The sequence below is a fragment of the Phodopus roborovskii genome, unplaced genomic scaffold (assembly GCF_943737965.1).
Source record: "Phodopus roborovskii unplaced genomic scaffold, PHOROB, whole genome shotgun sequence".
Lineage (NCBI taxonomy): Eukaryota > Metazoa > Chordata > Mammalia > Rodentia > Cricetidae > Phodopus > Phodopus roborovskii.
In genome coordinates, this window is record NW_026126484.1 from 387,993 (window position 1) to 398,153 (window position 10,161).

Sequence of the window (10,161 nt, forward strand, 5' to 3'; positions counted from 1 at the left end):
CAATTTTAACCCTTACATTTACGAAAATATGTCTTAAATGCTGGAATTTCTGTTTTCGTATGAAGCTGGAAATAGTCGTGATAGTCGTGTGTTTTTTTTGTTTTGTTTTGTTTTGTTTTGTTTTGTTTTTTGGTGCAAAGTTAAGTAAACACGAGGAATTGCTGTATTTCACATAAGCCTTTTATATAGCAGATAATTGAAGAAGTACTTTAAAAGGGCTCCGTGGCTTAGCTGGTCAAAGCGCCTGTCTAGTAAACAGGAGATCCTGGGTTCGAATCCCAGCGGGGCCTTCTTTCATCGTGTTTTTGTACTTTGACTAATGCACGGTCTCTAAGAAAGCTGAAAATGCTTCGTGACATTTATAGATGGTCACACTCTGTACTTAATTGTTCTGATCTTGGAGAATCCCTGCATTTAACTCTACTGATTATAACGAAGCTCCTAAAGGGGAGGGAGGGTTTGCTGATGATTAGAAAGGTTGGGTATTTACGTTATATTTAAAGTTCTGCTGTAGAAATCCAGGTGGAATCTCTTGGCCTGGGTGCCAGCCAACATTTTCAGTCAAATGGCAGACTTGATTACCAAACAAAGAAGCAATAAGCCATGCCATTTGTTTTTCAATAAGATTCATTTTTACTTTTGAGAACAAAGAAAATACTTGTGCTGAAATTTATACCCTAAACATTCTGTTTTTTAAGAACCTTGAGAATTTTGGGTTGTCTTTATTATTTTGTATGTCACAGAAAAACCTCATTCTTTCTTAGTGACATCATTCTTTCTGGTTCCTGATCCCCCTGACATAACTTCCCCCAAGCTGAGATAACAGATAATAGCCTGCATCACCATCTACACAGAGTTTATTGTCTTCATTCTTAGGAAATCACATAAGATCTTTCTTGTTTGAGATATAAATAAATAGAACCGTATTGTTTTTCACCTACACCGTTTTATGCTAGCCTTGATTAGTGACTTAAGCTAGTGACTATCTCAAAATCAATAAAAAAAAATAGACTCAAAAAATTCTGGAATAGTGACTGGCATGCAGAAGAAGGAGGCTAAATAATTGTCATTTTATTATAACGTGATGCCGTTCTGATGTATAGGGATTTTATTAGGTTGAAAGCCTAATTAAGAAAATACACACTAGCTGGCCCGTACGGGGATCGAACCCGCGACCTTGGCGTTATTAGCACCACGCTCTAACCAACTGAGCTAACCGGCCGCTAGTTGGTTGGACGCCTTTCTTAGACATACTTAATGATACGTAACTACTTTCCTTGTTAGAATGGGTTTTTATATTGCTGTTATTTAAGGCAAGTGAAAACAACAAGCAGCCACCAATGGTGCCTGCACAAACACAACTCTGCTTCTCCAAGGGAAACATAATCTCTCAAACTGCGGATTCTGACCTGGAAAACCTCCAAGAATTTGGCGCCTCTGAGCCTGGGAGTTGTGTGTTTCCCAGCCAGTTTCAGGGTCTCGAGACCCGACACTGCACCTCTGCCACTGTCCCCGGGACCTGTGACTCGGCTGACGGAAATCAGCCTCTAACTGAAGCACCGCCCGAAGACGCCCGGTGGCGCCCGCCACTCTTTGCCCAAAGAAAGCATGCCTGTACAATGCAAGATAACCCCCACCCAGGGCACAGGTCGCCAACAAAGGCATCTGTTTTGATATTGTCGGCTTGACACGCAGACTTGCCTCAGATCCACGGTAACTTTGCTGATGTATCGACCGTCAATTTTCAGATAGCTTCTTTATTGTCGGCTGGCACTCATTTTCCAAACTTGTGTAAATGTAAAAATTTCAATTGCTGCCTTATTCACAAGGGACAAAGGTACTTTTATTGAATTAAATGGAGAGCCTAAGCGACCTGACTCAAGAAAGTTATGTTTACTCAGCAGTTTTCCAAATGAAACTAGTAAACTTTTTGGTTTTATTTGTTTGGTTGGTTAGTTTGGAGTTTTTGTTGTAGGGTGTTTGGGGGATTTGTTTACCTTGTGTTGTTACTTTCTTTGTTCTGGTTTGGTTTTTGATTTGTTTTGAAAGTCTCTGGCGTCCTAGGATGGCCTTGGACTTGCTATGTGGCCACAGATGATCCTGCCCATCTCCTGAGTGATGGGATTACAAACGTGGTTATCACAGATGAAAAGTAGCAGGTTGCTGACATGGCTACTCACTGTTTTTAAGGAGCTGAATACTTTAAAATAATAGCGGCTCAATTAGAGTTTTCCATAGAAACAGAACAATGGGATATGCACATACACCAAAAGACATTTGTTTTAAGGAATTTGGTCATACAGTTGTGGAGATTGGCAAAGATTCTTTGGCCACATTGTAACCAAACTCCTGAATCTTCTCTCAGACCCATTTGTGTACTTGTAAAATCCATTTCCAGTAAAGAAGTCTACAAAGTCAGTTCATTGGGAGAGAGTGTTTATGTCCTCAGACTGTTACCTCAAATATCTGCTAGAGTTCTCTATCTTCCTCTCTCCCCTGCAGAATGTTGGCTCTCCCTGCTTTGTCTCCAGCAAGAAGCATATGAAGTTAGTGAGAAGAGAAGGATCTTTACTATGCTGTTTTTCCACTGTCGCACACTATCCCATTGACCTCACACTGCTCCTGGCCCCATTCCCACTGCCCTTTGCTATATAGAGTTGAGAGCAATCTCCCACACAGCCAAGACCTTCTTTCAATGGTCCCTGTACATGTCCTTCTCATTGTAGTTTTAAAATTGCCATTCAATAATATTTTCAACAAGATTTGGCAAATTCAAATTCAGATGAAGGATGCTGGCAGGCTACAGAGTCAACTAATGGTTGCATTTCAGTCCAAAGAAAATTGCTGGAAGGATGAAGTTGCCCATAATCTAACCAACCCCCCCCCCAATGTTCACCCCGCTGTTGATTATGTGATGCCCACACACATACTCTTTACTAAAAGTCCATCAATTAAATGTGCCCCATCCAAAACCCACCCAAGCAGAAACATCTAGAATGATTTTTTTAACTAACTGAATAGCACAACAACCCACTTTAAATGATACATAAAATTAACAAGCACAGCTGGCACATAGTTTTGTTCTGCACAGTTTCTAGACAAGGTCCAGGACACTTAGGATATGAATCTTGTAAGAGCTCATGTCATTTCATCACACTAAATGGATATCATGAGTCAGGAACCTGTGTTGTTTATTGGCTGGTATTGTATGTCGACCTGACACAAACTAGAGTCATTAGAGAGGAAGGAGTCTCAGTTTAGGAAAGGACTCCATGAGATCCAGCTCTAAGTCATTTTCTCAATTAGTGATCATTGTAGGAGGGCCCAGCCCATGATGGGTGGTGCACCTGAGGCCTGGAACCAGACCAATGACTCCTAGCAATGAACTTTTTGTAGGTTGGCTGATTGGACAAAGGGTATATACTGAGTGACGCATTGCAGCACCAATGCCACTAGAACGAACAAAGAGGTGCTGGAAAGATGGAGAAACAAGTTGGGTTGTTTTTTGTTTTGTTTTGTTTTCAATTGATTTTTTTCAGGGTGAGGGGATCTCCATGGGTGAGGGGAGGATATGGAGGGACTAGTAGGTGAGAGGGATTGGGGTGCACGATGTGAAATTCTCAAAGAATCAATAAAGAGTTATGTTATTTTAGTACCTATTGTATTTGGTGTTGGGTGATTATGTTTGTTAGTTTGAGCTTGGTATCCTGCCCCACCATCACTCCAGGACCTCCAGTCAAACTCCCAGTCAAGGACTTGGCCTGCGGTGCACCCTCCTCCCTGAAAGGTGTAAAACCCACAACCCAGATAATAGAAGGTATAAGTGTGGCTTTCTGCCTTCGTCTGTCTGCCACCCAGCTGTAGCGGGCACAGTGGTGAGCCGGCTGGAGACCAATGAGTACAGCAGCCTCAGTGGATCTTAGTTGCTTCCAAAAGCAAAGCAAAAAAAGAAAAACAACACTGTTTCCGCCCGGTTTCGAACCGGGGACCTTTCGCGTGTGAGGCGAACGTGATAACCACTACACTACGGAAACAGCTCATTACTTTGACTATTTGTGTCACACCCATGTATAACTGAGAAAGTTTTCATTCTGTGAGCATTCATTACGGACAGTTTCAGAAATGGTCACCTTTAGTGGGATTTTCTCCCTCTTTTATATTTATAATTTATAAATAATAACGCAAAACAAAACTCTGCCGAACTCTTCAATTCTTCAAACTTGGAAAGCGAGAGAGCAAAGCTAAGGACACAGTCTGTAAAAGAGGATTTCCAGTCTACACAGCTTCCGCATGTTCAACGCATGCGCAAGCTCATTCTTGGAGACAGAAAACGACTCTTGGGAACCTTAAATTCGCACTCTGAGTCCAGGAGAGGGTCAAAAGCCATCAGCACTGTGTGCAATAAGTGTTATTTCCTTTGCAGGCAATCAACTTGATGCCACTTGTACTAGTTTTCTGGAAAATTCTGCCATTTTTCTTGTGTATCTGGTATGTTAATAGCTGTGGAGGGATTATCTCATGAAAATATCCCATTCCACTGGGCATTTATGAAGATGATTTCCTCTTATACTGTACTGTTTAAAGTATTGCCCCTGGCCCAGGTAAAGCCGGGCTGCAGGGGACAGAAAATAAGAACAAAGAAGTATCTCCCAGCTAGGACTTATGAGTTTCTTGAGAAGCCATATGGACTGTGGCTTAGGTTAATAATTAAGGAAAACAAACAAGGTCCAGGAGTTAGCTCAAGTTCTTTCTGATATTGGTAAATGTATTTACAGGTTTAGGTGTGCATCATAACTAAACAACGCTTTAAACAACTGACTCATGTAACTAGGAGACAAAGAATCGAACGGCTAGTTAAGATAATTGGACAGGACTCTAAAATAGGAAGTGAAACAAGTAACCTGTTTTTCTGGCAATTATAAAAGATACTGTCTATGTAAATGGTTATGATGGAAAGGTTCCTGACTTATAAGAAGTCCAAAAGCTACTCCACTGTATGTGGGTTCTTGGAGATGATTGGTTTTTCATTTGTAATATGTAAAGTATTTAATAATCTAAGGGATATGAAAAACATGTTGTATGTTGCTTGTATTCATTGTAACTATTTACTTAAAAATAGAATATAACCACATTGTAATTTCTATATTGCTTGAAAGGTTCTGTTGGGGTATATATGCTGTAAGGGAAAGAATAAAGAAAGTAGAAGGAAATACCAGGAAAGATGTAGGAGGAAGATATTAAGAAGTAGTAAGAAGTCATTAGGAAGGAGAAAGAAAAACATCAGGGTAGAAGATGAGAACAGGAAAAAAAATGGTAAGGTAAAACAAGCAACAGAAAGAAAAATAAAATAGAAGAGAAACTTGCATCCCTCAGAAAAAGAAGTCTTTTTATCATCACCTCTGCATCTCATTCCCGGTCTTTCTGACCTGCAGGCTGGCCCCTTTACGATATGCAATCCTCCCAATTTCTGGCATCCTGATAGACATCTCAAGCTGATTATAACTGAACAACTTCTAGCAAAAAATTACCCCTAGCTCTCAGAGCTTAATAAAGGAGAGGCTCCTTAATAACAATAGCATGCCACTTGTCCTAACTAATGCTAAAGGGGGCCTGGCCCCAAGTACAAAGTGTCAGTTTATATAAGGTAAGCTTTACCATTTTAATCTTACATATGCTCTTCTCTGCAGTTGGATCTTTAGGTTCCCAGCCTAAGTTATACTTTGAGCAATTAAACAGATGAAACAGAAGCTGAAACTGTTGGTTCAAAAAAAAAAAAAAAAAATCTTCAAAGCACTGAAGGAACCATCTAGTGTCAGCTGTTTGTTAATTATGTTATTTTTGTAGAAATCCCCCCCCCAGAATTCTCTATGTAGACCAGGCTTTCCTAAACCTCAGAGAACTACTTACCTCAGCCCCCCAAGTACTGGGATTAAAGGTGTGTGCCACCATGCCTAACTAACACTAATATGTCTCCCGAGGCAGTCCATTATACACCTTGGATTTTACAGTAAAGATGTGGGTGGGGGAGCTCTCTCTCTCACACACACTACACCATACTCCCATTTCCTTATATATTTTCTTTCTTTGAAACAGGGTCTCATGTAGCCTAAACTGACCTTGAAATTTCTACGTAGTGGAGGATTGCCTAAAATTTATACTCCTCCTGCCTCCGCTGATGAGTGCAGTCAAAGGATTACTTTACTGTTTATTATCAAAATCAATGCACAGTAATCACTACTAAGAATTGGAAATCCAAAACTAGGCATCAGCTGCTCCTCGACTTCACCTTATTCGTTTCAAAACCACACCCACAATATAAAAAAAAAAAACATTAAACAGAAGTAGAAACATATATACAGTATAACAAGAATAGCCTTAAATTTGTATTAACATACAAGAATCCATGCCAATGTAAATTACTTAAAACTGCTAATTGCTTTTTTTGTTTGAAAGTAGCTTTAATAATCTACCTTTTATCCTATCATATTGTAAGACCCTAATTCCAGAGTCCTGATGGGCCGATGGGAGAGCCCCGAGACACAAACACCAAAACCAGGAGGTGCAACAAGCAAGGGGTATTTACTGAAAGAGTGCACTCAGGTGTCAGCAATCTCAGAGGGTTCAGGCTCTTTGTACAGAGAAAAACCGCAAATCAGCATACATGTATGGGGCACAAGGTGATTGATTACAAAGTATGATCTCATGTTTGAGAGATCACCCAGGTGTGACCTGTTCTTCTTCAAAGGAAAAAGGAAAAACCATAGAATGTACCTTATAAAGTCCCCAGACTGTCCGATGTCCAGGTGTGACCCAGACAGGGCTGTTCATCTGGAACCATTTGTTCCAGGATTGGGATCTATTTCCTTGTTGTGGGCTAAGACCTATGAAAAACTTCTTATCCCCCCCCTTTTTTTTTTTCTTTGCAAACTAGAGTCTTTCATACTCTGGCTTTCTCTTGGCTGTACATTTAGAGCCTTCACTTATTCCACAAAGGTTTGATGATTCAGTAACTAGCCCTATTTAACAAGTTCAGCCTAGCATATAACTTGATGATTCAGTAACTAGCCCTATTTAACAAGTTCAGCATAACATATAACTAGCCCCATCACCATAGTAACCTTTCTTGTTCTCATAATTCCTGATCTTTCCACCCATGCCCACTTCCATTCTTTGTGATTTTCTATATTCTGTTTCTAAGAACTATTCCTCTTACCTCCCCTGCCCCTTTCCTACATCCTTGCTCTGCAAACTAAATTCTTTCAATACCTATACCCCCCTTTTCTTTTCAAAGGAAATCCCGGAATCTCTTTTTTTTCAGTCCCTTACTCTTAACAACTTGTAACCAAACCCCCCTACTTGATGACAAATATCCATTACCCTGAGTAAAACCAAACACCATCCATCCCACCTATTGATTGGGAAAGTGGATGTCATATTCTTAAAATTACTTCCTGTTGTCTGGGAGGCAATGACATCTTTAGAGGGTCCTGTAAAAAACAAACTAATGCCTAAGGCTCAGGAAAACTCACTGCATCATTTTGTTGCCAGTCTCTGAGTAATGGGAAAGCACAGAGCTTATCGAAGGCCTGTCTGGAGTGTTGCATGAGGGTGGACTATCTTGGTTATCTATCTTGGAACTGCCCTTAGCAGTTTGTAATCCAAAGCCAATCTTTTAGAGTGGTATTTATGGACTTAGTGGCAGTATTACAGTTCAGGTAGAATCAATGTTGTAAGCCGGGTGTTGGGAGTGCATACCTTTAATCCCAGCACTCGGGAGGCAAAGGGAGGCCGATCTCTGTGAATTTGAGCCCAGCCTGGTCTACAGAGCTAGTTCCAGGACAGGCTCCAAAGCAATACAGAGAAACCCTGTCTCAAAAAAAAAAAAAAAAAAAAAAAAAAAAAAAGTCATTTTGGGACCCCATCATCTTTTTTTGGAAACTTCAGAGATTGCTGTTAGGAAAGTTTGTCATTCACTGTAGAAAACTTAAACATATTAAGTGTCATATAAGTCTTGGGGAGGTAAAATAACCAAGACCTGTTAAACATGTCTGGAATATCCAGGCTTAACTCCTAAGTGTCTGTTTAAACTCAAGCCTAAAATCACATACATGAAACCTAAGTTTAGAATTAGTACTTCATGATATCAAAAAGTACTAAACAGAACGTTTAAATTTTAAGATAGTACTCATACCTTAATGTAAATGCAAATTCTGTCCCACCTGGCCTCACAGCCACTTTGACCAAATAAACACTCAAAGACTTATATTAAGTATTAAACTGTTGGCCAATGGCTTTGGCTTCTTATTGGGTTGGCTCTGTCTTAATTATTAACACATTTCTATTAATATACATATACATATACACATACACACACACACACATATATATATATATATGTATATATATATATATATATACACACACACATACATACATATATTGGCGTCTCTTGGCAGCCTCCCTCTGCCTTCCTCTCCCCAGCTTTCTCCTGGCCTGGTAGCCCTGCCTATGCCTCTGACTGGCTACTGGCCAATCAGTGTTTTTTATTCATCAACCCATAGAGAATCATATATATAGAAGGACATTCCCCATCACCTTAAGAAAAATTTTCAAGAGTCAAAATACATGTAAGGGATAAGAGATTTGTGACAATAGTCCCTAGAGTTTGTTTTTCTTCTGTCCCATGCCAGATGGCTCTCTTCTGATATGAGACAGAAACACTGAATTTTCTTTTAACAACATGCTTGGATTTAAAGGAGAGAGCCACACTCCAAGTGAAAAGCCAGGTTTAGTTTTTAATTGAGTCAGGATTACACAAAGACAACATGTTAACATGACTGTAGAGACCAGCAAAACTAAACATTTCAAGAGGTATGTGAAATCTTACCCCATATACCATTAAGCCAGATTGTTCCTTTTCTTGGTAATTATTTCTGGTTCTCCCTTCTTTCTTAGATGCTTATTTGTCCAAAGGTATGTAAATTCCTCAAGATGGATGTTTTCTTATTTTCCTGGAAAGACAAAATCAGGACCCTGTCCAGACCCTAATTTGGTGACTCTTTCCTTTCCACGGGTTGAATGACCACATTGGTTGATGAATTATCACTGAAAAGTTCCTACACTGGCTTAAGCCTCTCCACTGACACAACAATCCAAGTCAGACCAAATCAAACCAAATTAGGAAAGGCCCACATTTAATGGATACAACCCTCCCAGATGGCCTTCCAGCCCTGCAGAGGGGCCAGAAAAACTAGTCTGGTTTCTGGGGGGGGGCAGTTTAAATACCCTGTGGGAGTGGTCTTGAGCATCTCTGAGAGACGAGGTCATCATCTGGTGGGCTTTCTGAGTTGCAGCAGGGTTTGAAGGGAGATAGCGGAGGGAGGGGACTTGGGTGGAACTTCCTCCATAACATCCCAGACTCTTTGGGCATGAATGCCAGGGGCTGGTGTGAAGCTTTCGTCTTAACATCCCAGACTAAGGATATGGACAATAGTTCATGTCTGGCTTCTTCCTGCTGACAAGGGACGATGTGGGGGAGGAGGAGTCAGGAGTTGGTGGTTTCACACTCAGTAGGTGTGGGTGGAGATGTATCTGGTTAGCTGCAATCCTGGAAACCTTAGAGGGCACCTGTTCCTTGAGGTAGAAAAGACAGGTTGCTAGGAGAAAATAGCAGGTTAGTACCATTGCCCTAATTGTACTAAACAAAGGTGAATGTGTCGGGAAAAAGAGCAAATAGACCCTTTATTGTGACATCTTGGAAAACCAGAGGGTGGAGGGTCCCCAGGTACTGGACAGACCAAGAATCCTGAAGGGATGAAGGAGTGCCTGCTTGAGCCTGGAGAGGTGGTGCCAGCATGGATGTCCTAGGAGCTTGGCAGCAGAAGGGGTAGTGAGGATCTATGTAGAGTCCTGTCCACTAGGGCTTGAGAGACTTAGGAGCAAGCTGTCTGAGGAGTGTTGGAACCCAGCAGTCTGCTGACCCCGCCCCCTGATGAGTGGCGGGATGCTCATGATCACGTCTTCTCTACGTCATGACTGGCTGCCAGGGGACTCAATTATGCATGCGCAAGTTTTCCTTTTAACGCAAGCGTGCCAAGCTCGCCTCTCTCTTGCTCTTTCTCCCTTGCTCTCTACCCCCTTCTCTGTTCCCTCTTTCTCTCT

The 10,161-nt window shown here is 41.0% G+C and overlaps 3 non-coding genes across 3 annotated transcripts; 1 reads left to right on the forward strand and 2 right to left on the reverse strand.

Annotated features, from left to right (window-relative positions):
- The first annotated feature begins 216 nt into the window (after window positions 1-216).
- Trnat-agu (transfer RNA threonine (anticodon AGU)) lies at window positions 217-290 on the forward strand. The gene has a single exon. It is a non-coding gene; the product is annotated as a tRNA-Thr (tRNA).
- Window positions 291-1,148: 858 nt separating this feature from the next.
- Window positions 1,149-1,222, reverse strand: Trnai-aau (transfer RNA isoleucine (anticodon AAU)). The gene has a single exon. It is a non-coding gene; the product is annotated as a tRNA-Ile (tRNA).
- Window positions 1,223-3,961: 2,739 nt separating this feature from the next.
- On the reverse strand, window positions 3,962-4,034 carry Trnav-cac (transfer RNA valine (anticodon CAC)). The gene has a single exon. It is a non-coding gene; the product is annotated as a tRNA-Val (tRNA).
- Window positions 4,035-10,161: the final 6,127 nt, after the last annotated feature.